At 31.8% G+C, this 27,054-nt stretch overlaps 2 long non-coding RNA genes, 5 other non-coding genes and 1 pseudogene across 7 annotated transcripts in view; 1 reads left to right on the top strand and 7 right to left on the bottom strand.

Annotated features, from left to right (window-relative positions):
* The window catches only part of LOC122198306 (uncharacterized), a 12,970-nt gene extending 4,435 nt beyond the window's left edge, over positions 1–8,535 (top strand). The window contains exon 2 of the long non-coding RNA XR_006192796.1: positions 8,403–8,535. This is a non-coding gene — a long non-coding RNA (uncharacterized LOC122198306). The remainder of the gene's footprint in view (positions 1–8,402) is intronic.
* TRNAP-UGG (transfer RNA proline (anticodon UGG)) lies at positions 409–480 on the bottom strand. The gene has a single exon. It is a non-coding gene; the product is annotated as a tRNA-Pro (tRNA).
* On the bottom strand, positions 3,242–3,313 carry TRNAP-UGG (transfer RNA proline (anticodon UGG)). Its single transcript has one exon. It is a non-coding gene; the product is annotated as a tRNA-Pro (tRNA).
* Positions 4,812–4,883, bottom strand: TRNAP-UGG (transfer RNA proline (anticodon UGG)). The gene has a single exon. It is a non-coding gene; the product is annotated as a tRNA-Pro (tRNA).
* On the bottom strand, positions 6,865–6,936 carry TRNAP-UGG (transfer RNA proline (anticodon UGG)). The gene has a single exon. It is a non-coding gene; the product is annotated as a tRNA-Pro (tRNA).
* Positions 7,948–8,019, bottom strand: TRNAP-UGG (transfer RNA proline (anticodon UGG)). Its single transcript has one exon. It is a non-coding gene; the product is annotated as a tRNA-Pro (tRNA).
* Positions 8,536–9,018: 483 nt separating the features above from the next.
* Positions 9,019–10,945, bottom strand: LOC111887021 (60S ribosomal protein L2, mitochondrial-like; annotated as a pseudogene).
* Positions 10,946–12,637: 1,692 nt separating this feature from the next.
* Positions 12,638–13,788, bottom strand: LOC122198103 (uncharacterized). Its single transcript, XR_006191946.1, has 2 exons — positions 13,472–13,788; positions 12,638–13,297 (listed from the first exon to the last, which is right to left on the bottom strand). It is a non-coding gene; the product is annotated as an uncharacterized LOC122198103 (long non-coding RNA).
* Positions 13,789–27,054: the final 13,266 nt, after the last annotated feature.

Here is a 27,054-nt window from a genome sequence, read left to right as displayed (position 1 = left end):
TGGAATAACTACATAAATAACTTCCATAATACATTGCTTATGAATAAAGAAATGGACACGTGTCACTTGATCATTGGTTCCAGCATATGTTGCCCTAATTGTTCATTTTCCATTGAACCTAACCATATATATATATATATATATATATATATATATATATATATATATATATCCAACAGTACACATGAGTTGACTGTTGAGTTAATTCATAAAGAATCTTGTCACATGTTTATGACATGATATACTAATCCACTTTGTTTTGATTTTGAAAAGCCTTAGAGTTGACTTTGGTTTATAAATTTATATTAATAGTATAATATCAAATTAGGTAAAGTAGTGGCACTCTTTCGAAAAAAAAGTACAGTAGTGGCACTTAAAAATGTATTGATTTTGTTGAGGAAAAAGATTGGGGCATTCCGAGAATCGAACTCGGGACCTCTCGCACCCAAAGCGAGAATCATACCACTAGACCAAATGCCCTGTTGGTTAGTTTTAATCTATCTGATCTGTTTGTTTTTATTTCTTGAAATATGAGTTTACATAATCTGAAATATGTAAGGCCAGTGAATTTTGAAATATGAAAAAACTCCCTAGAAAATGCTCTACGGAATGAGCAAGCTCAACATGTTGTGCAGGGCATTTTTTTGTAGTATAATCTGACCAAAACGATGTTGTATAGCAATTTGTAGTGGGCCCACTGCGATATGGTTGGTAATTTGTGGAATGTGGTTAAATTTTGGCTATTCTTTATAAAATGTGGCTATATCTGTTATTTTCTGTAGGTAATATATACTCTCGTTCATGAAATCTTACATGGTGCTTGTGGAACCCCATTCCCACACAAAAATCCAAACAACTTTTAAATAAACATCTAATCATGAGAGTATTGCACTTCACTTTAATTAACTTCAAGTTGAAGTCAATGAAGATCACAAAATCTTGACTCATTATTTGACATTTTTCTTTTTGAGTTTTGAGTTCAGTTAATAGGTCTTTAAACTTTGTCAATTCTTCATCTTTCCCTAGTCTTTTAAGCTCTTTTTTTTTTTTCAAATAAAGGATTAGATGTTTGCTTTGGAATAAATTTCTCGCCTCATTAGAAAGGCTTCCAAGTTGTAATAGAAAGACATCTAAGACAACTTTCGATTTCGGATATACATCAATAGGTTAAATGTTCTATACACATAAGGGGTCGATTCTTGATTATTATTAGTGTGGTGTTATTGCTTTATCACTAATAGTATTCAACTTTCGCCAATTTGAATTAATCTTGGTGGTGTTTAATTACTTTCTCCTTGATTCAGTCCTGTTGTTTGGCTTTGGCTTGGTGGTGTTTATATTTGCTTAGGTACCCTCAACTAACTAGATACAAACGGTGTTACTAATCATCAACAAATGCTTATCATAGATATAAGCATATCTATCTAGAAATTTTCAATAGATATATATATGTCCTCAAAAGTTGCTATCTTCCTATTTTCTTTCTTGAGTATCAACAAGCTTCTTTTTATACCCATGCTTCTCTTAAATGTCATGCTAGAGCCTCACCTCTTGCTACATGGAAATGCATGCCCAAAGAAGACGTGTTTGGCTTAAATTCTAGTGAAACAAGATATCATAGAACCCTTCCAAGTATGAAATCCATATAACTATATAATATGAATACCATAAACCACGTATTAAGCATAAAAACACATAATGGGAAGGTACCATGTTTTATAAATAATCTTGAACTCACTTTTTGATTTATATATTGATCTAAAACACAATCTCCACTATACATGAGAATTACCAACACCAGTGGAAAATCACCAATACATATTTGAAGATTGTGAGCCATGTGTTTGTGTTCTTGGCAAACAGAAGAAAGTTACCTTTGCCAAGATGGAAATGTCTCCCAAGGCTGAGAATTCAAAACTCCACCTCAATACATCAACAAAGAGGACTTGAGTTTGCCTTTGATACCTGGATTTCAGAAACTAGCACCCCAAGATTGTTGTAATTTGTAATCAAAAGTCAAAACAAGTCATTGCTGCCCTTAACCTTGATTCCAAATAGCCTGTGAAAACCGTGATTGAATAGTCACCCAATACATTATCATGGACTCTTCCCAAACAGCTCTATTGATTAAAAAATTCCTCCCGCTTTCCCTACCAGTTTGTTAATGGGAAATGTGTAACATAAAGAAAGATTATAACCCAAATGGCCAGATGTTGGCTTTCTTAATCCACTATATATACGAGAGAGGAGAGAGAATGCAGATAACATTAAACTAGGAAGAAAATATGTAGCAAATCACTTATCTATCTGTATGGGTCAAAGTCATCTTTGACTTTGACTTTTCTCTATTTACAAAACAGGCCCGTAGACTATAGTTTTAAGCCACGTTTTACTTACTGTTATACTTACACTTCAGGTGACATATATAGGTATCAATAAAAAACAATTAGAAATTCAGTAACGAATCTTGGATATGTGGAAACAACAATTTACTTTTATCTATTTGTTTATTATGGCATTCTACTTTCATTTCTTTGTATTAAATTCTTATACTTTTGAAATCTACCCAACTATATAGCAATGTCATCCAAAACAAAGCAATTTTCATTGCTTTAATTGAATAGATTTTTAATATAAAATGTTTTAGTAGAAAAAAAATTCAAAGTACAATGCTTTAATAAGAAAGGGTTGGAACTTCAATGTTGTAACAGAAATAAACTAAAGCATGATACATATTTTAATGAAAGTATGTCGCTGTTTCATGCATTTAACCCAAAAATAGAAAATTGGGGGCATTCTGAGAATTGAAATCGGGACCTCTCGCACCCAAAGCGAGAATCATACCACTAGACCAAATGCCCATTTTGTTAATTGGATTGCATTTATACCCATTCATACTTTATGCACTTTGCTAATTAATTATATAAATGCTGCAAGTAAAGTGCATAATAGAAAGAAAAAAAATAAAATAAGTGGTAGCAGAATGATATGTTATTCTGGTAATAAAATTACATCTTTTCAAGATTTTCTGCTGGTGAGTTGCATTTATTGACAAAAGAATCTTTTTAGATCTACAACCACATGTTTGTAATATATAATATCCCTTTAGTTGGTAGATTGTTTTTTTTTTCTTCCCAAAAGTCCTAGTTGACTTTAAGCTATATCAGTAATAGAATATGAAATTAAAAAATTAATATGAAAATGTATTGATTTTGTTGAAGAAAAAGGAAGGGAATTTAAGGGGGCATTCCGAGAATCGAACTCGGGACCTCTCGCACCCAAAGCGAGAATCATACCACTAGACCAAATGCCCATATTCTGTTGTTCTTCCTATTATTGCATTTTTATAACAATTTATACTTTATGCATTTATTAAAATGCCATACACAAAAAAGTAAAATAATTACTAGCATAAAGATATCTTATTCTGGTAGGCAGTTACATATTTTCACCATGTTGGTCCCTAAAAGCATCTTCACAAAGAAAGAATAGTGTATAGTTACATTACATATTTGCTTATTCTGGTAATGAAGTTCATGTGCTTTTCATGAAGCTGCAACATTTCAAGATTTCTGCCCATGAATTGGCATTTATTGTCTGAAATATGTGACACTAGTCAACTTTGAGGTGCTTCCACTTCCACATATGTTTTTTGGACTTTTATTTTTTTCTACTCGACTCTCATGTAGAATTCACTACTGGAACCGAGTGACCATAATTTGATTTGAGGCTACAGTGAGTGAGTGTGTGAGTTAAGGTTTTCACTTGCTGTCCACTCCTAAGTTGGCGTATGGAAACATATTTATTTCCAAATTCTAATAGTGAAAGACTACAAATTCTGGGCAGATACTTATTATACTAATCTTCAAACTAGTCTAGTCTAGTGTCCTTTAATCACTCTATAGTTTTTTTTTTTTTTTTTTTTTTTTTTTTTTTTTTTTTTTGGTTTATGTGGAAATAGCTAGAATGCTGTAATAGTATCTGCTGCTTTTAGCTTTTATTGCTAGTATCCGCTTTCTGCTGCTGCCTTTATTTAACCCAACATTCTTTTTTCACCACCAATCCATTGTGGGCTCACATTTCATATATATGTATTTGGGGCTTGCTGTTGCGTTGTGTAATAGAAATAAGTGAAAGTAAGATGCTATACTACACAACTAAATGAAAGTTGGTTGCTATTTCTTGCATTTAACCCTAAAATAGAAAAATGAGTAAATTGTGTGTGGGGCATTTTCGAGAATTGAAGTCGGGACCTCTTGCACCCTAAGTGAGAATCATACCACTAGACCAAATGCCCAATTGCTGTAACTATTGCATTTATAGTCTTTTACTTTATGCAGCTAGTTGATTATATAAATGCAGTAAGTAAGTACATAATAGACGTAAAAATAAATAAGTGGTAGCAGAAAGATATCTAATTATTGGTAGGCAGTTGCATATTATATTTTCACCAAGTAAGTTGCTGCCTAAAAGCATCTTTTGATAAAGAATACTGTATATTTACATTACATCTTTGCTTATTCTGGTAATGCAGTTACATATACTTTTCATATTTAATGCATAATTATCAGGCAGAAGTAATTGCTGACGAGTCCAAAGTACTGATAATGAATCTTTTTAGATTTGCAAGGACATGTTAATTTGTTGGCCATATATTATAATATAATATTTTATTTAGGAGGTAGAGTTGTTTCCCCACGTCCATAGTTGACTTTACTTTATATTAAATGTAGAATATCATATTAAACAAAATATTGGCACTTGATTTTTCTTTATTATAAAATGAATTGATCATGTTGAAGAAAAAGATTGGGGCATTCCGAGAATCGAACTCGGGACCTCTCGCACCCAAAGCGAGAATCATACCACTAGACCAAATGCCCATCTTGTTAATTCTATCTAATCTGTTTGTTCTTATTTCTTGTCACTTTGGGTGAATAAATAATGAGCTTAAGGACTTTACATTGTCTGAAGTGAGTGAGACAAGTGAGTTTGAGTTGCTTCTACATTTTTTTTTTTAATGTTTTATAGTCCGGTGTAGAGTCATTGCAACCAGTGAGTGAAAGTAGTTTTGAAAACCTAACCATTTAGTCTAGCATAATTTTTACCATCTGACATCTTAACCTTAGAACTCGAGTTTGTTCTAATCTCCTCAACCTATGACCAAAGTCTAGCATGGTGTTCTATTATTACCCTACCTTCAATGAGACACAAAACATGTTTTTTGTCCCTCCCACATTGACCAGCACTGACCTCAATGCCAAACTTCTTTATAATCAATCTCTAATCTTAGTCATTGTCTGCATGTGCTAGATTTCCTTGGTTTAGTGAAACCTAATCCAAACCAAACATAGGTTGTTACAATGGAACTCAACTTCAAGTTCCTTGCAAAATTATAGTATCCAAGCATAGGTTTCAAATCTTATTCCCAAAATAGGCTTTTGCTTTTTCCAATGTAGGGATGCATTGAAAATGTAATAAAGATCTATCTCACCTTTTCCATCTAAAAACTGGTCTCATCAGATTCATTGTTTTCTTCTTCTTCTTCTTCAACTGGATGGGGGTTTGCAACATGACACGACTTACTCAGAAATGAATCGGTGTTTGGCTTAACTTATTTTATCATCAACCTCAATGTCAACATACAAATCGTCTGATAGCATATCCTCATTACCTTGACCCTTAATAACCGATTAGTGTTCTTCTTGACTCACAACTTCTTCCCTGTCCTCTTCAAACCAATCTTCTAAAGGGTCACTAAAATGGTCAACATACATAGCTATTTGACCTCTATTATTATTCCCATTTTCGAGACAAATAACATAATCAATATCATTTTTATTATACACAGTTGTAGTGTAGGTGCATAGAAATAAAGGCTTTCACACGTTTCTCTTGCAGTACTTAGATAAATGATAGACATTCCATGCAGTACATATGATAGAGAATGGATCTTATATAAACATAAGGGGAAAGTGGAGGTACCAAATTGTAATATCTGTTACATTCTGTTTTGCAGAATCTTTTAGTACACAACGTTAGCTTGGGCAGAAGGTCATCTCTATCTCTTTGGAGAACCTTTCTGATATAATTATTTGATTTGAATGTTTTACAAACAACTTTCTAGATCTATAATCTCATGTTTTAGTTTCATTCATCTGTTATTGCATTTTGGTTTCTATCAACATACCTACAAAGTTTATATCTGTTAAGTTCGTTACAATGCCATGAGAATAGGAGAAAGGGTAACGCACAAACATTCCTTGTAAGTTGACATCAACTTTTAGGTACCAAACATACCCAAATTGCTGTACATTCTACGTAAAAACAATGAACAAATGTAATATTTAAGGTAACAAACGTGAAACGTACGATGATCATCAACACAAAAACCCACTATGTGTTTTCTCTTGTTCTTGAGAAAGAGAATGTTTTTCCATGTTGATTATTACACATGGCTAAAAGTATCAACCAAAATGCCACATGGCTTGATAATGCACACTTTACTTTTTGCCCCTTAGTATTATTATTCATTGCTTAACTTTTGTAACATTACTGTTGTGTAGGATCTATGATCTTATGCAATTATTGTGTTGCTAATCGTTTGTTGAACTATCAATCAAATTATGTTTACTTTGCCAAATAAACTAACTTCATTGTGGTCCATATGTTTTCTTGATTATTGTTTTAATGCAGGTAATTTTTTTGGCTTAATACTGCTGCAAAATATTGTAAAGATTAAAAAACAGAAATCTTGCAATATGGTAAGATTAAGGGACATAAATCTGACAAGATTTCAATTAGATCTGCCATTAATTTGAAGTTTAAAAAGGACAAAATAAGCAGAAAAAAATATTTTAACTTGGGGCATTCCGAGAATCAAACTCGGGACCTCTCGCACCCAAAGCGAGAATCATACCACTAGACCAAATGCCCATCTTGTTAATTCTATCTAATCTGTTTGTTCTTATTTCTTGTCACTTTGGTTGAATAAATAATGAGCTTAAGGACTTTACATTGTCTGAAGTGTGTTTGAGGTGCTTCTACATATGATTTTAGATTTCTATGTTTCATACTCCTGTGTAGAATCAATGCAATTTTAGATTTCTTTCATTCATTTCGTATTTTAAATATTGCTTTAGTATGCAAAAGGGTTCAACTTATTCCTAATGGTGTAGTAAGCAGTTAAACATAATTACTAAGCTTACTATGTTAATTAGTAATAAATATAAACTAGCTATTTAACATAAAGTATTATCGAAAGGAAATCATATATTACTACTAGATGAAAATGTATGAGATGCTAAACAAATGTTTGAAGTGAGATGAGATTAGCATTGTATGTGCCTTTAAAACTGGCTTTTAACATTTTTTTCTTTGTATTGGATTATTCAAAATGCAGTTGCAGTTTTATCCTTTTTGTGACCTTTAAGACTTTTTTTTTATTTGTCCTTCGAAGGGGCATTTTGGACAATAAATCACTAGCCAAACAACTTTCAATTTTTCCTTAGGCAGTGGAGTGGATTAGAAAACTGCAATTTTAATTTGTGCATGCAGGTATTTTTGTAGGATTGCTTGGCTTGCATATTTTTATGATTTATACATCATAATAATAAATTACACTGGTTTCATCATATGAAGTTACACATGGTATTCATGATGTATGTTGCATCTTTTTATGATTTCTGCATAATTATCAGGCACAAGTAATTGCTGATGACTCCAATTTACTGATAAAGAATCTTTTCAGATCTGCAGGCACATGTTTGTTTGTGGGGCTGGGATATAAAATAATATCCAGTTTAGTTGGTAGATTTGTTTCAAAAAGTCTTGACTTGACTTTAGTTTATATTAATAGTAGACTACTATATAACAAACTAAGTATTATAGTGGCATTTAAAAAATAATTTAATATAATTTGAGTTGATTTTGTTGAGGAAAAAGATTGGGGCATTCCGAGAATCGAACTCGGGACCTCTCGCACCCAAAGCGAGAATCATACCACTAGACCAAATGCCCACTTCCTTTTAATCTATCTATCTAATCTGTTTGTTTGTTTTATTATCACAATATGTATTTGATGTTTGTAGGTTTAAATGCTTGGCTTTGAGTATATCTTTTTTGTACAGTTATATTGCATTTGAAGAGCCAGAAGTTGCATCTATTATTTGTGTAACATATCTATAACAATCTTGTGCTTTCTAATTTTAGTTAAATGGCAAGTGTTTGTTGTCAGAAAATCTTCTATATTCTAATTTTTATGTTGTTTAGTGATTTCCATTTTCCATGGGGGTTGGTTTTATTATATATATGTTAAAAATTGTCATGACTTATATTGCAAATATAATGGCTTGACTTATTTTGTTTTCTATTCTTTGCACTTGTTGAAAATTGAAATGAAGAGAGAAATAGAGATGTAAAAAGCTTCAAGTTGTTGGTGCTTGATGAACTTTTGATGATATGGATATTTGAAGTTGTGAACATTATGATGTAAACTATTGTTATTAATTGATGATAGTCTTTTTTTTCTTTGAACCCCTTTTTATTTTTATTATTAATTGGATTATGTAGGACTCATGTTCAAAATGCAATTTCTTTTATCCAAATCCAAATAATTGATATAAAGCTACTCTCTAAATTTGGACACCAGCAACATGCAAATGACATGGGCTCGGGATTTGAAAATTAAAGATATGGAAAAGTACATGGTTCATGCTTGTCTACATGTCACAAACGTTTTGAATTGGAGAAAATAAACTCAAAAGTATTAAGTTTTTGCTCATGTATTGACAATTTCCATTTGATGAAATTTGTATTTTAATGGAATAAAGTTGCACCTTGTGGTAACATATAAACTGTTATTGTGCATATTGGCAACAGTTTTTTTATAAACAAATATGACTTCATGATATGTTTTCACCTTTTCCATATATCTTGAGGGAAGTAATGATATTCATGTGACATTGCTTTGTATTTATAGACTGATGAAGATGCGTAAAATGGGCTCAAGAGGAAATGTAACAAATGAAAAAGATATTATGAATCAAAACCATCTTAAGATCATTGTTGTGCATTATATCTCAAGAAACTTTCATAAAACTAAACAAACATACAATCCTATCCTCATCAAAAGAAAGCAAATCATCAGCTTCTTCAATATCAATATCAATATCTATGCAACAATAACTCATCATTTGATTGTTGTTTAGTCAAATCACAATTCATCACCATCTTCCCAGCTTCCATTTGATGTGTAGCCAATATATAACTCACAGCTGAACAATCCACTCCAAATATCCCATCTGTTTTCTCCTTTTCCAGTTCTTTCACCTTTGACTTTGACTTTGACTCATTAACAAGCCCTAAAATGGCTCGTTGCCTCAAACTCCCCCAAGAAACAGCTGCTTTTTGTTTCATCTTATGTCCCCACACAACACTCTCCTTGTTCCACTTCTTTACCTCATTAAGCAATAAACTTTTATTTTCTTTCACATCATCTTTCATTCTTGGAACAAAAAATTCCGGTTTTGCCCCTGCTAATGCCATTCTTGGGATACCCAAGGAATAAGGTAAAGGGGCATTATGTCTTTTCCCATTTGAAGAGGAAAAAGCAGATAAGAAAACGTCCTTCACATCTGTCATGTGGGTTCCTGTTTGACTTTGACTTTGACTAGACAAGGTAGGAAGGCCAACAACTACATGATCTGTGTTTTAGGTCTTAAAGGTTCCATCTTTCTATCTTCTACAATCCCTGGTATTGAAGAGAATGAAAACTGACCTTTCATGGTTATGGAAGGTATGATCTTGGGAGGTGGGGTGAAGTTTATCTTTGCTAGTGTGTTGACTTTTCTCGGGCAGTCAACGGCTGCCCCTTCGACCCATCGGACTACTGCGATCCGTGAAGTGCGATTTGGGTCGTATTCGATTCTTTCAACAACACCTACTGATGAAGTGTTGCGTTTTAGCTCAATTGTTCTTTGTGACCGTTTTGCCCCTCCCCCTCTGTGGAAACTTGTGATTCGACCCTTTGAGTTTCTACCAACTGACTTGTCTTTGCCTGAAACAAATTGCCTAAGTGGCCTTTCAGAGCTCACACTTTGAGCACCTGTAGGAATATAATATCTTATTAGCATCAACACTGGTTTTGGTTGTGTTTGGATAAACAAATTTTAGATAACAAAACAATCCACACAAGAGAAGGCACCATTGATTGAAGCTAATACAGATTCGATCTTCCAAACCTAGTTGTTTCACTATCGACTTTATTGTGTAATCAAAACAACAAAATGAATGTGGGTGGCAACTTTTTTCTCCAAAAGCATCAATAAAAAACTACAGAATTTGGCATATAGACCTGGTTGATCATCTTCAGCAAAGCAAAAGGAGCAGACATTCCATCTGATACGCTGAGTTTCAATGTCAACTCAAAGCCTCCATCTGCAATCCCAGTTACAAAACTCCGTCGTAATACCTCGTTAGATTTTTATTGAACGATCGAAAATAATACAATTGGGTGTTGTGTACGCAATTTGATGGAAATTTACATTCCGACGTGGATTTCAACCTTCAATAAGCTTTATTTTTCGAAATTCATCTGCTTTCAATATGAAAATTTTAAACCAAAATTTGAATATAAACTTACGGCTGATAGAGTGCTTGGATCTCGTCTGAGAGCTGCTGATCATCGAAGAAAACAAAGAACGGGATCCATTAACAGCTCGTCGACAATATGAGGAGAATGCCATTTTCGATTACACCAGTGGCAAGTCAAGGTGTTCGTTCTCTAGGTTTATTTGTTCGCCTTCTTTTAAAATGATAAAGAATTAAAGATTCTACGAGAAGAGAAAAAGGTTTTTCCGATCGTCCGCTAACGCCACGGGACTTTGACGGTTACGACTAGGATGAGCGCCTCATTTGGCTAGGTTCCTAGAAAGTTTATAATATTCTAGGCGATTCTTAAATGTTTAGAACCAGACTCGGAACCAGATTCACTTGACCTATTTTTTTTTTTGTTTTTTTGTATAATAAATTATATGAAATAAAAATTGTAATCTATCTGAAATAACTGCAAATGAACGGCCTTAATATCTTTGTAAATAAAAAAGGTAAAAATTAGATTTTTGAACTCCATAAATTTTAATAGCCCAAAATCTTTTAATGTATAATCCAATAAGGATAGCCAAATACAGTTTGTAATAAAAAAAATTGAATCACAATTCAATCGTTTCACAACACATTAACATTCGATCTTCAATTCTTCATAATTGCCAATCCAATTTGCAACCAACGGTAAATATATTCTATTTTGTTAACTTTGTGAAAATTGATTAAACTATGTGGAAATTCTATTTCCAATTCTAGTATTCCATGAGCATCAAAAAGTGGACAAAGTCACTATTCTAATTCGTGAATTGAATATTCATAATTTAATTGTAGGTTTAATTGCATTCACTGATGATTTTCTTTTCATTTCTTTTTTTATTGCTTGTTAATATTTATCCCATAAGCATCAAAGACAAAACTATTAAATATTGAATTTATTTTTCATTTTTTATTGTTCCATGAGTTCATACTAGGTTTTTTTTTTTATTGTTTCAATATTTCAAGTGAGTTGATTACTTGATTGTTGTTTATTTCAGAAATCAAAATCAAGAGTGTCTTTAAAAATAATTTGATTTTTTTTTGCTTATACAATTCGACCTGAACCCGTAACTAATATATATATATATATATATATATATATATATATATATATATATATATATATATATATATATATATATATATATATATATTTTATTTGTTTCATTTATATAATGAACCATGTGATTTTACGTTCTAGACTCGCTACTGCGGGTAACCCGGTTACATTATTTTTGTTAATTTTTGTCGATAAAACCGCAATTTAGTTCGATCCAAATCAAGTCAATTCGGACCAAAGACGGATAAAATCGGACCAATATATATTTTAAACCAATCTAAGTAACACAAATATATATATATATATATATATATATATATATATATATATATATATATATATATATATATATATATATATATATATATATATATATATATATATATATATATATATATATATATATAACGGTTCTGGCGGGTAGCGGTTCCGAAAAAACCACTTAAGACGGTTCCGGTTCCAAAACCGACGGTTCCGATGCTCATCCCTGGTTACGACGGTATAGCTAATAGCCATGGGCTTATTTCGGCTTCATCCTAATAAGACAATATCATTTCTTAAAAAAATTTATTTCACTATAATTTTTTTATTAATACAATTATATAAATTTCTAAAACCTAATAATTATAAAATCAGTATTCCTTAACTACATATAATATATATTAAACAGTTTCGGCGGGTATCCAGCGGGGGAGTTTGATAACTGCTGATTGAGTCGGAGCTGACTGTGTTAGAAGCTGACTGGGTTAGAAATCCTAACTGAGTTCACATCTAACTGAGTTTATGTTGTTTGATTATTTCTTTAAATCACCGAGCTGAATGATGAAAATGACCATTTTACCCTTCAATTTGTTTTTATAAAAAGTATGATATTATTGTTCATATTTGTTAAAAGATGAAAACTAAAAGAAATACAAAAGCACATACAATTAAGTATTAATCTCAAAACGAACAAACTTAAAAAACAACTTACAACATTGTTTATAGTTATTGTACACAAAGTCAATAAGAATATGTAAACCAATCTTCTCTTTTAAAATTAAATTCCATATCAAACAAAATACTAATACTCTTCTCCCACAACCATTCTTTATCACAAAATACATTACCTAAATTGTAATAAAAGGATCACATTTTGTAGAAAAATAGTAGAGCACGATGTTAGAGGTTCTACCATTATCAACATGCTTGTCTGGATCATCTTTGCTTTTGTTTTGCTAGGGGTTTCAGTACAACCATCATACAACCATCAAAAGCACACATATATGATGACCTGCCCGTTGCTTTCACAATCATAAGGTTTGACATCTGATATCAATTTTAGGCCCTTCATCTCTGCTAATATCATCACAACCATCAAATCACACAAAAATGATGACCTTCCATTTACAATAATATAACCAAAAAGAATCCAAAAGATATGAAGAAAAACAATAGGAAGGACCATGGTTGCAAAATCACCATAAAGACAGAACAATTGTCAAGTGTAAAAGTACTTGGGGATATTATACTAAGGGTGTGAACAAGGGCAATATAGATTCATTTTAATCAAAATTTTCATTGAAGCATTCCATCAAACACTTCATGTGCAATCATCTGAAAACAAAACAAAGGAAAGATAATTAATCATTTTGAGCTCAAAATATTGAATTCCAGTGAAGTTGTCTGTCAATCGTCTAAAAATGTCCTATGCCCAACACATGAACTAAGAAATCGACACATTTATACTAAAAAATGCAACGACAAGTAGAACAATTAAGAAAGTTATACCTCCGAGAACATAGACAAAATTCATAAAACTAAAGAGCATTAACGTATCAGGCCATGGAAATATGAAAACAAAATATTTTTCTACTGATTTCAGAAAAAGAAAAGAAGAAGAAGAAGAAATCAGTTGCCACAGGTAGAGGTTGATGAGGCATCGCCGGTGTGTGCTCTGTGGAAGGAAACACTGAAGAAAAAAGCACCGATGCAAGGAACAAGAAGCATAATATGTGGATTATGCGTGTTTTTTCTTTTAGCGCCAAGGGCAAGTTAGGCAACTGCTTTTTTCTTTTGGGTCGACTGCTAAAAATTGGCGAACCGAGTAAGGGTTTTGGCCAGCAATAACTAACTGAATAAGCCATAATTTATGTTTATCAAACGGCCTGACTGCTGACCGAGTCAGCAGTCAGCTCTGACCAGACCTAATAAGTACAAAACAAACAACCCCTAAATACTAAAATACGAATATAACATATTTTAATTTTAATTGTTACAAAAATATGTTATATATCAATGATATAAACATTACTTGGATTTGACTTGGTCAAATTCATACACTTTGAAACCACTATCATAATTTACTAATTTAGTCTTATAGCATCTGATGTGTCTCTTACCGAGTCACATAAAATATTGTGACTAACTCCATTTGACATTGACTTAATCATATTTGAGTCAATCATCAATTATCAAACATCCTCAATATATATATATATATATATATATATATATATATATATATATATATATATATATATATATATATATATATATATATATATATATATATAGTTATAACTTACAAAAGTTTAGTGGTTGTTATCCGTTTTATTCAACCCACCTTTATATTGTGAGTGATCCTTAATGCCCCCATCTTTATGGATCATAGATCCCAAGTACTTGAAGCCATCCTTCAATCGTTTGGACTTGCTCATTAATACATACTTCTATCACTTCATTATTTTGCAACCCATTAAAATTTCATCTAAAATTATCAGACTTGGTTGTGTTGATCATAAGCACTTTTTCTTCAAATGACCTCTTTCAGGTATCCAACCTAACATTAAACTCACTTGTACTTTCCACATCCAAAACAATGTTGTTTGTAAAAAAACATACACCATGACACCTCTCCTAGTACATCGTAAGATACATCGCCCATAATTGGGAAAATATATATAAAGGCTAAATGTCGAACCATGATATAGCCTAATTCCAACAACAAAGGGCTATGTATCTTCGATACAATTCAGACGCATGTCGTAAATCGACAAGACATTTCGCGTATGGATCTAACATAACACCATGAGACCCTTCTAGCTTCAAAAGTCCCCCTATTCGTTTCCATCTGAACACTATCATGTGCCTTTTCAAGGTCAATGAACACCATGTGGAAATCCTTATTTGTTTCTCTAAACTTCTTTATAAGGTGTCTAAGTAGGTAGATTTTCCTTAGTCGTGGACCTCACAAGCATGAAGCTGAATTGGTTTTCAACTACCAATGTATCCTATATTATCTGAATCTCCAACATTGTATCCCAAATCTTAATTATATAGTTAACAAGTTTGATGCCTCTATAGTTGCCCAAACTTAGGGCGTTTCATTTGTTTTTATATACTGGTATCATAATACTAGATCTCCACTGCTCATACATCTTGTGTGCCTTTAAGATTTTATTAGAGGTTTATCAACCAATTTAGTTCATGCTCTCCAAGGCATAACCATACATTGATAGGGATATAGAAAATATGAGTTACCTACACTTATAGTGAATTATGACCATTTGTATAGTGCATAACATTTAGTAACAATTCTTCATGATAGTTAATATTTCAACTGATTTCAATATTATTCTAGTCATGTTTAATATAAAGGAATAAAAGGTGTAACTCAATGAATTATATATATATATATATATATATATATATATATATATATATATATATATATATATATATATCATACATACTTATAAAGCTAGCATTTTTTCTTGAATCTCATGCATTTGAAACCCCCATTCTTTTTCCTTTCACCACATTCATTTGAAACTCCCATGACTTTTCAATTTTCTTATAATAATAATTATAATTTGGTAATTAGGTTAAATAAATATCAAATCTAAAGTGTATTCATATATAAACTAAATTTCAATATTAAAATAATATCTTTAATTCTACTTATAAAATTATGCTTTTTAACTTTTAACATATTATACTTAATTTATTAGTTTTAGTATATTGTTGGATGTAAACCATTATCATTTTAAAAGTATAATTTTTGAATAATTTGTATAAAATACTTAAATTATTAATTAAAATATAACATTATAGGCTCAACTTAAATATAAATTTTATTTAACTTAAACAACCCGAAGATTATTTTATAAATCGTTAAAAGTGATAAATTGCAGTATCTTTCTAATAATGATTGTAAGTTGGTTAATAAGGTTAAATAAATATCAAACCTAAATAATCATAAATAGACTAAATTTCAATTTTAAAATAATATCTTTACTTTTATTTATAAAGTTATGTCTTTAAATTTTAACATATTATACTTAATTTATTAGATTTAAAATGATCTTGCATGCAAACCATTATAAGTTTAAAGCTACAATTTTTGAATAGTTTTGACAAAATACTTAAATTGTTAATTTAAATATAACATTACAGTGTCAACTTAAATATAAATTTCAGTTCCACTAAAAAAACCAAATAATATTTTGTAAATAGTTAAAAGTGATAAATTATAGTGATAAATGCAAAAACTAAATTGTAATATCCGTGTAACTAAAATATTTCCTAAATATATTTATATAATCGTTAAAAAATTTCAAATAAGTAACTTAAAATAACTTATAATAACAATAGTTAAAAATAACTCTATATAAATGATTATAATGTTTCCTTTATAATCAAAAAATAATGTTTGATGTTTTAAATAATTATAATGATAGAAATTAAAACATTAAGCAAATAAAATTTAAAAAAATTAGTTAAAAATAACAACTATAAATAATATTAAACCATATATAATATTTAAATTTATTGATGTGTAACTCGCGAGTAGAAGTCATTCAAATGATTGAGATTATGACGTTATAATAGATTTATATATTATCATATAATTCAAAATAATCAATATATTATATCAAATTAATATATGAATTATTATATCAAATTTAACAACAACGTTAGTGTTATATTTTAAAAAATATATAATTGTAAAGACTTCAACTATATAGGTGTTTTTGCGCATTACAATGTCAACTAAAATATAAATTTCAGTTCCATTTAAAAAAACTAGAGAATATTTTGTAAATAGTTAAAAGTGATAAATTGTAGTGATAAAAGCAAAAACTAAATTGTAATTTCAATTTAACTAAAATATTTCTTAAATATATTTTTATAATCGTTAAAAGTTTTCAATTAAGTAGCTTAAAATAACTTACAATAACAATAGTTAAAAACAACTCTATATAAATGATTATATTGTTAGCTTTAAAATAAAATAAAACAATGTTTGATATTTTAAATAATTATAATGATAGAAATTAAAACATTAAGCAAAATAAATTAAAAAAAAATTAATTAACAATAAAAACAACTATATATAACATCAAATCATATATTATATTTAATTTTATTCATGTCTAACTCGCGGGTATAAGTCATTCAAACGATTGAGATTATGAAGTTATAGTGAATGTATATATTATCATATAATTCAAAATAATCAATATATTATAACAATTTAGTATATACAAATTTAACAACAACGTTATTGTTATATTTAAAAAATCATATATTTGTAAACACTTCAACTATATAGGTGTTTTTGCGCAACGCGCGGGCATTCACCTAGTATATATATATATATATATATATATATATATATATATATATATATATATATATATATATATATATATATATATATATATATATATATATATATATATATATATATATATATGAAGACATGTGTTACATAGATAGACCAAGGGAACAAGCCAAAATGAGTACAAAACTTATAATCTTTATAAGGGGTTGTTTGGTAGGATCTGAATTTTTAAAAGGTATGAATTTCTAAGAAGGTCTGAGTTTTTAATATATGAATTTTCAACATGTTGTTTGGTTGGAACCTCTGAATTGTTGTGCTGAATTATAAAAATGACTATTTTACCCTTTTGTGTTATCTTTTGCTGGATTTAATGTTTGTGTTTTATAAGACAACTTTTAATAAAATAATAATAATAATGTCATAGTTTATTGATAAACTCATGGAACCTTTTTTTTTCGGATTTTCCATATATATTTTTATATACTCAAATATATACATAAAATACATCAGATGGATTTTTCAGGTGTCCTTTAATTTTGTTAAAGTAAATTACCATTTTTATTGGTTTATTTTGCTTTCTTTATAAACAGATAGCTTTATTAAATAACAAATACCAACCAAAGGTTCTAATCACAAAGCAAAAAACAATCACATAGATTTCTCCTAAACTACAATTCATTTCTAAAGCTACAACAACTCACATTTATAAATCAAACAGAATAACAAGTAAAGGCTGTAAACAACACTCATGACTTTCATCACCCAACTTTGTAATGTTTATCCTCAACCTCAAGGTTCAATAACAAGTAAACGATGTAAACAACATGCATCAAACACGCTTAGAAGATGAGGGGAAAACATTACATTATCACAAAACTTTAACATAATTCACACACATCAACATGTTAAGAACTGATTCCAAAAAAAAAATCAACCCTAAGCACCATATTCCAACAAACATTTAACCAAAATCAAACCATATTCCAACAACTTTTAGAAAAATCAGAAGCACATCAACATGTTTAGAACCCATTCTAGCACTAAAATCAACCTTAAATACCATATTCCAGCAACATTTAGTATCAAGAAGCAAAGCATCAGATTTTAGGGAAGCAAAACATCCGATTTCAAGGAAAACATATGACTTCAACAAGCAAAACTAAACAACAATAATCTTGATTTCATAAACAAGGCTATTCCAGAAAAAAAAAACAACCACGTATCTAATTTCAACGGCGGAGGGAGCACAACAATACAATAGTTGCAAATCGGGTTCGAGAGGTAAGAGAAAAGGGGTGATAGTCCATGGATTAGAAAGGAAAAAAGAAGCAAAGGGCAAGACATGTCTTTTGTTTAATTCAGATGTAATATTACATCTGAAATTTTAGGGAAATTATCTAATCACAATTTGAGTTCTAGTTAACAAAACTAACCAAGTTTTTTTTTAAACTAAGAAAAATGGCCCAAGCCAAATACTGTAGCCCATTGTTATATATATAGGTCCCACACACAAAAAAATTCAGAATACACGTTTCGGATTTTGCAATTCTTAAGTTCGTTCTACCCAAATTTCAGACCAATTTTTCAATATGGGTTCGTCAAACCAAGTGAGTTCTACTCTTTAAGTTACTTGCATTTGATTTACAAACAAGTATATGTATTTCAGAATGCGTAGAACACTCCGGAATACGATAAACAAGTCTAGGATATCCATTTTTGTATGTTTTTTTTTTGTTGTACATATATGAGACGCATGTAAGCATCTTATAGTGTGTTTAGGATCGGTTTTTTTAGCCTGAAACAATGTTTTATAGGGAATCCATAAAGGTATTGTAAGTTCAGAATACGAAGAACGTAGTCTAAAACACGATAATCTATTCCGGAATGATGTTCCAGAATGACAATCTGGAATAAAAATTCGTTATTACTTTTTTTGGTGTCTGATATTATTTAATAACTTTTATTAGTCCAAAGACGAATTTGTGTAGATGTTGTTTAAAAAAAAGTGTGTTTTACAGACGAAAAATTGTATTCCATTTACAAGAGCTTTCGAAATTGCATCTGATAAAGGTAAAATCGATAAGAATATTGTTAAAAAATGGGTTTTATGGTAAAGTATTAAAATATTGTTGGAATTTTGTTTTTGTAAATAAAAAACTAAGGTGTTGAGTTAGAAAATAAAGTAAAAAAAACCTGCAAAGACACCTATAAAATAAAGAAAGAAATCGGAAAGGATGTTAAAGCTTAGATTGAAAGCAAATAGAAATTCGAAAGACAGGATCGAAGCAAGTTCAGAAAAATATGTTATTATAACTAGTTGGAAATGATTTTTTTATTGATATGTTTCAACAAGTTGGTTTTTGTGACATCACTCGTTTTCCAAAACCGGTTAAAACTTTTACTTTTCGCTTAAAAATGATGAGTTGTCTTTGTTGCGGAAAATCTAAGTTTAATAAACCATTTTCAGATAACAAATATTTTTTCATAATATTCAAATACCAAGGATGTCATATAGAATCGACTAGCATCCCTTGTAGTTGATTTGAAGGGTCTACCACGTCAGTATGTATGAGGTCCAACAAACCTTCACCACTTTCACAAGATCCCGTAAAACGTGATTTTGTCATCTTTCCCAAAAGACAAGATTCACACATATCATTTGATTTTAGGTCAAATGATTTCAACACTCCATCCTTTTGGAGTTGGGCTATGCGTTTCTTGTTAATGTGTCCAAGACGACAATTCCACAAGCATGACTTGTCTACACTATTAGACAAGTCAATATGAAAAGCACTATTACCTAAGCTATCAACACAAGTCACTGTTTCATACACACCATCATAAGGTAAAGCTTCAAACATAAAAATACCATTATTATAAATAGAAATTGAACCATTCAAATCATTAAAAGAGTATAAAACCTAGTTTGAACAATGCATGAAATGAAATAATGTTTTGCGTCATTTCTGACGAATAGCAAAAGTTCAATAAATCTAATCTAACATAATTACTAAGCAAAAGTTGATAAACTCCGATCTTGGTTACTGGTGAAGACTTTCTGTTTTCCATGATCAAGTTTATCCTCCCTCAGTCCACATCCTCACTTTCTTTTAGCCCCTACAAATCAGAACAAATGTGAAAACCACATCCTGTATCAAGGACCCAAGAACAAGAAGATAATGAGATATTAGAAGAAATAGTGTAAATACCCGCTAAAGATGGCTTCACTTTGCCATCCTTGATGTCTTGTAGATACTTTGGGCAGCTTCGTTTCCAGTGCCCCTTGTCATTGCAATAAAAGTAATCAGCATCCTTTGGATCAGAACCATGGGGAATGACAACATTAGGCTTGGACTTTGGGCCACTTCCAGATGACCCAACTTGGGCCTTTCCCTTCCAATTTTTCTTATGAGGACCTTTCATCTTTTTCCCCTTTCCCTGTCAAATAGCCAGGATGGGGGCACTAGCAGGAGTAGAGGCTATACTTTTACCCTTCATTCCTGCCTCAGCTGTCTACAACAAGTTGTGCAATTGGGCCAATATATGCTCGGTGTTGTTCAAATGGTAAGTTAGGATGAAATAACCATAACAATCAGGAAATGAGTTCAAGACCATGTCAATGGCCAATTCCTCATCAAAATGCACATTGAGCTTGACCAAACGCTCTATGTAGCGTTGCATTCTTTACACATGACTAACAACTGAGTCCCCATCCTTCACCTTGCAAGCCATGAGTGATTTGACTATCTCGAACTTCTCTTATACATATATAATATTTAACTTTTAATTATAATATATATAATGTGTGTTTTAAACTTTTTAAAACTTTAAGGTTTATATAATTTTTTTTGAAAATTAAACTCTTAAATTTTTAAATTTTAAATAAACCAAAAACTAGGTTTAATAATTATCTATTAATTAACTTTTAATTAATTTATTAAATATTATGAGGATTATCTAATCAAATTAAACAATTAATTTAATCATAATCCTTAACCCTTTAGATTTCGAAAGTTTAGGGTATTGGATAATTTCCTTATTTACCAATTATCCAATTAATCCAATTAAGTAACAATTATCCAAAATAGGAACTCTAAAACCCTAAGGCTTTTTCGAAATCAAGGGAGGGAGGCTAGGGTTTTTCAAAACCCTAACCCTAATTTTGATTAGGGTTTATGGAGGCTAGGCTCAAACCAAAACCCTAAAAATGAAAACTTTGGCCTTTAGGGTTTAATAGCTATAAACCCTAATTTGCAATTCAACTATTATAGCAATTCAATTTAAAACAAAACCAATAATAAGCTAGAAAAACAATTTCTAAGTTCATAGGCAACCTACTTTGGGTCTATGTTTTAACTATTGAACACATTACTTTGAATTGCAAAACAAGAACTCTAAGGGAAGAAGCTATTTTCAAAAATAACTAGGAAGGGTTTTAGAATTATATACCTTTCAATTAATAAAGTAAACAATTTATAATCCTTAGATATTGATCTTCTTGGAAGCCTATCACCACAATTGTCGTGCATGTGATGGAATCACACCCAAGAGCTAGCAAGAAGGAAACTATAGAGAAAGGAGAGGAGGGATGCAATTTTTGGTCCAAGGTTTCTCCAAGGGAAGGGATGGCCAAAATTAGGAGCTAGGAGGCTGCTTAAATAGTCAAGGTAACTTAGACCCATAGCTAGGGTTTAAGGGATAACCCTAGGATTCCCATGCTTAGGGCCCAAGCAAATCCAGAAGCTTTATCCAAGGCCCTTGGACGAATTCATTAGGGTTTCCCCTATGAATTTCATCCACCTTCTCTAAGGAGGTTTTGGAACATTCCTTCCAACTATTTAATAATTGCAAACTAGTCCCCATATTTTATAATTAATACAATTAACCCCAAAATTAATTCTAATTAATTCCTGCCTTCCTGGATAACTATTAATTAAATATTATGATTTCTAATTAATATATTATTTTCATAACACATTAATAAATCATTTATATTAATTTATTAATCTTATAATAAATTAACTTCTCCCCTTTCATAATTTCTTTGTCCAATTGCTATGTTTGAGGGCAACCCAAAATGACTGTGCTGCTATCAATTTAAGTACATAACAATTATAGTTATGGGCTTAGACACCTAATCCAACACACGATACTACACCGATCTTGTCGTCATTCCATCACGGGCCTGAAGATTCACGACCAGCACCATATGGGCCTAAAGATACTCAACCATCAATCCACCGACTTGTAGCGACCTAATAAACATCCTCTCTGAATGCTAACCAAAAACAACATAGATCGTACACTTCTATCACACACAATTCCTTTTATCGTACAATCTGTTAACAATGCAAAATCAAACAAAAATATGGCTGCACACAACCACATGATGAGATAGGCTGTTATACTCTTGTTCCAATTCAAAGGCTATAACCTAAATAAGAACCATGCCTATAATTCGAACCAAGTGTCATCGTGCTATCATAATCAGTCCACATATACTCGTCCTAACAATATCTAATGAACTTACTGTTGGATTAGTGTCTAAGTCCATAACTATTTTGGTATGTACTTGACCCGATTATGAGCATGGTCCTTTTGGGTTGCATTCACCATAGCAATATGTAGGATGAATTGAGGAGAGAAAGGTTTAAATATGATTTATTAATATATTATAAGAATAATATATTAAAGGAGAAATCATATTGTTTAATTAATATTAGTCAAGAATTAATTAATAATTAATTTTGTGGCTAAAAGAGATTAATTAAACTTAGGGGACTGAAGTTGTAATTATAAGATAATTATAATTGGGCTATGGATCACCTAATAATATATAGGTTGGACGAATTCTATGGGAAGCCCATTAGAAATCGTCCAAGGGATATGTTTAAGGAGTCCATGGGCTGCTTAGGGCCTAAGCAGTCAAATTAGGGTTTCCTAGTTGTAAACCCTAATAGCCTACATGTATATAAAGGGCCCTTATGCCCCAAAAACGTGGACAAGTCTTCCATTAGGGTTTCCAGCCGTTTTTGGGCAGCCTCTCTTCTTCTCCTCTTCATCCAAGTTGTATATGGTGTTTGTGACTCCATTAGAGGTGCAACACTTGAGGCACTAAGCTTTCTAAAGCCAATTCAAGAAAGGAATTGATTGTTATTGCTATATAACAATCAAAGGTAATTCTCTAAACCCTAATTCAGTTCATAATATGTTAAATCTAAGTTTATTAGTCTTGGATTCAAAGCATGTTCAATAGAGAAACCTAGATCCAAGCATTAGGGTTTGTATGAGCACATAGGATTGTTCTTATGCCTAAAACCAATCACTTACTATAATACACACCCTCAAGAGAACCCAAAACCAAACTTGGATCTGTTGCATTCCTTTTTCCTCACGACCTTACCTAAAGAGTGAAGTACCAGAAGGTCTAACAAAATGACGAATCTCAATCGTTAACATAAACATCCACATGAACGATCGAAATTAGATCCCACATCTTGATTGAAACTGAACGATTCCTACCAACATGTAACTAGCTCGATAAAGCTTCCAAGGTTATCTAGAAATGTTATTAAAACCCTGGTCGGATTAATCCAAAATACCAACCCTTCCGTCACGACATGCCAAAATTTGATTCTGTGCAGATCCAAAGCCACACCTGAAAAAATAAACAACCCTACCTCAACATCCAAACTTCTACTAACCAAGGAAATCTGCCAAACCCGAGCCCACTATGAACAATACTTCCATAACCTATAATTGGGGTTACCCAAACCCATAAATAAAAATATACAATGTATAGATTTTGAAAATGAACGAAATGATCAACAATTGAGAATTCATTGGCAACTACTCTAATGATTCTATTTAATGTTGAACAAAACCTGTGTGGAACTAAACATACCAAACTCTAAAGCTAATTTATTGATCATCAACTACCTAGATTAGACTAAAGATATTAATCTATAAAACGAGCTGACAAATCCCTCAACAACCAATTCTCAACCTGAACAAACCAAACACATCTCGATCTATTCATCAACATCCGAAAGGAACCATTGGCTACAACGAGCTCCTTATCCAACAACTTCCTGTAGCGAATACAACTCATGCATTACTAAGCACACATCCAGTGGCAACTAAATCTACACCCCCGACTTGACCAAATCTTGGACCAAAGTCTCGCATACCGGAACCTCATATTCTTGTGACCTATTGTTCTGATACCAACTGTGCGAACAAATTGAGGATCTTTCCAACAGAATACCCAGTTCTCCCAAAATTAGGGTTTGAACTACCACCAACTAACATTGCAAACCGACCAAAACTCAAATCAGCTCAACCAGATACATAACATGACCCTTGTAATTTATAAAAAAATGAAAGATGATCTTCCAGATAAAGACCAAGCAAACTCAAAGAGATTTTGAACCTCAGATGGAGACCTCGGAAACCTTCCAATCATAACCGCCTTTAACATCAAGAATCTCATGCAGATGCAAAAACAATAATTCTAACAGTCCATTCATAACATCGACTTCCTATCTAAAAACAAGTGGACCACTGCACTCCTCGCCTACAATTCCCCAACCATCAGTTCATCGCGAGGATCATTCATAAATACTAAGGAAACATTTTCATAGTCAAGATACATCAAAGACAACAAAAGTTATCGCCCCCAATTCACCTTCCTTGATCAGCTAGAACAATTAAATATAGCACTATATCTTAACTAAATTCTAAGAAAACATACCCTTGATCTCATCTCAAGACAACCATACCACAAGAATCCTCTTGTGCATTCCCACACTGCCATACTTACCGCTAACAATCCGCGACCATCTAGCCCCAAACTGGGTCTACATCTCAACTTTGAAAATCCCATATTTGCTCTTTCTTTCCTTCAGACACGAAGCTGGAAGAACATAACCCTCATCGTAGATAGTGACATCTCAATCCTTCTTCCAATTACTTAGCCTCCGACTGCAATCCTTGATTCGATCTTCCTAATTGCTTCCTTCTTGAGTCCCACGACTCAACTGGCACTACCTCGAGCAAGACCCTAGAGACCTCGAAATCAATCAACTTAGCTAAGTCTGCACCATTCAAACCTAAAATGGCATTGCTACTAAGGCCTAAACGATCACCAAGTCCATCCTCATCCTGAACAACCAGAATAGATAAACCGAATGAGACAAAAACACATTGCAGTAAATCATGGTGCCAAACCATACAATCTATCCTCCATCAGCTCCTTAGAATCCAAAAAATCCTCCTCAATTCGAGTACGGATCTTGTGCTTTCAGTAGTACAGACCCAATACTACTTTCCACACCTATCCTTACTTTCCTCAAGGATTGTCCTGGATCCTCTAAGTAACTACTCATGTCCCCTACCTTTCGATCCAACCCCACATACCCGTTCTCAAACGAATACACACCATTAAATAGTGTGTCAATTCCTCTAAGACACCTACTAGGATCTCTTAGGATTCCAACCTCACCATGTCGTCAACTGTTGAAGAATCCTTACTAATATCAGCTAACTACTTCATGAATACAATTACATGCAACAAACCTTAAACAATCTTTCTAATAAAAGACCCAACTCTACATCGAATCAGACAAGATCTGCGCAATACGGCCATGTAACTCACTTTAAAATTATTTAACCTTTACTGCATGTAACTTAACATATTCGTTTAGTAGTTAGCTCACATTAATATGGGTCCCAAAAAGCATAAAGCAAGCATCATTCAGGCAGTAAGACCCTAAAACATAAAGGCATCCTCCAACTTACTTGTTACTACGATGCTAGGAACTTCCACTAACACTACCAATTTCCTTATGCATGCAAATTATACACAAAACGGTATCACATAGACTGTCAAATGAATGATTCTACCCTAAGCTCACAACCAAACAAAGAACAAGAAATAAGGCCAAATCAGTCCTTCTAGGGCTATATGATCCTAATCGTATACAATTTTTAAAGAATACACTTTGCAATCAACTCCATCAACATAGATTCCAAATCTGACATAACATCCAATACCTACTAGGATACAAGGCTTCACAAATTAGGCCATTTTATCCAACATCTGATATCGATACTAGCATGCAGTTCCAAAAGCTCAATCAACATGCATATAAAGGCATCTCCCCTAGCATTCTATCATGCAAATCCTAAACATATCCTTAGCCTTAATCTAGCATGCAATTCTCATATACTCATACCAATACAATAAGCATAACACACATATGAGTATTTTGGAAAATACTTACTTGAGCTCGACTGATTGCATGCATCACACACCTTTTCTTAAAATCCTTTTTCGGAAAACTCATTTTCTTTTAAAAGATTTTATGAACTCCTGAACTTGAGTTCAGACACACCCGAGAGTGTGCCCAAATCCCTCAAACCAAGGCTCTGATACCAACTTGTAACGTCCCAAAATACCGAGTAAAAATTTCATTTTTAAATAAGTTAAAACCGTTCATTCATTGTTCCAAAAGGCGATCAAAGTCATAGTAATTTCAAAACATCAGAGTAATTTGTAAGCATTTAGTGCGAAATAAAACTCTAGGGGATGCAGTGCGATCAAGCCAGGCCTTTCTTTTTGAAAACGGAGATACCTGAAACCATAAACATAAACTGTAAGCACAAATCTTAGTGAGTTTTCCCAAAGTACCGCTTACCAAACATACAACTGGGCCTAGACCTAGGGTATATTCCAACCCAATAA

Source organism: Lactuca sativa, chromosome 5, assembly GCF_002870075.4.
Source record: "Lactuca sativa cultivar Salinas chromosome 5, Lsat_Salinas_v11, whole genome shotgun sequence".
NCBI lineage: Eukaryota > Viridiplantae > Streptophyta > Magnoliopsida > Asterales > Asteraceae > Lactuca > Lactuca sativa.
This window is presented reverse-complemented; position numbering and strand designations above follow the sequence as displayed.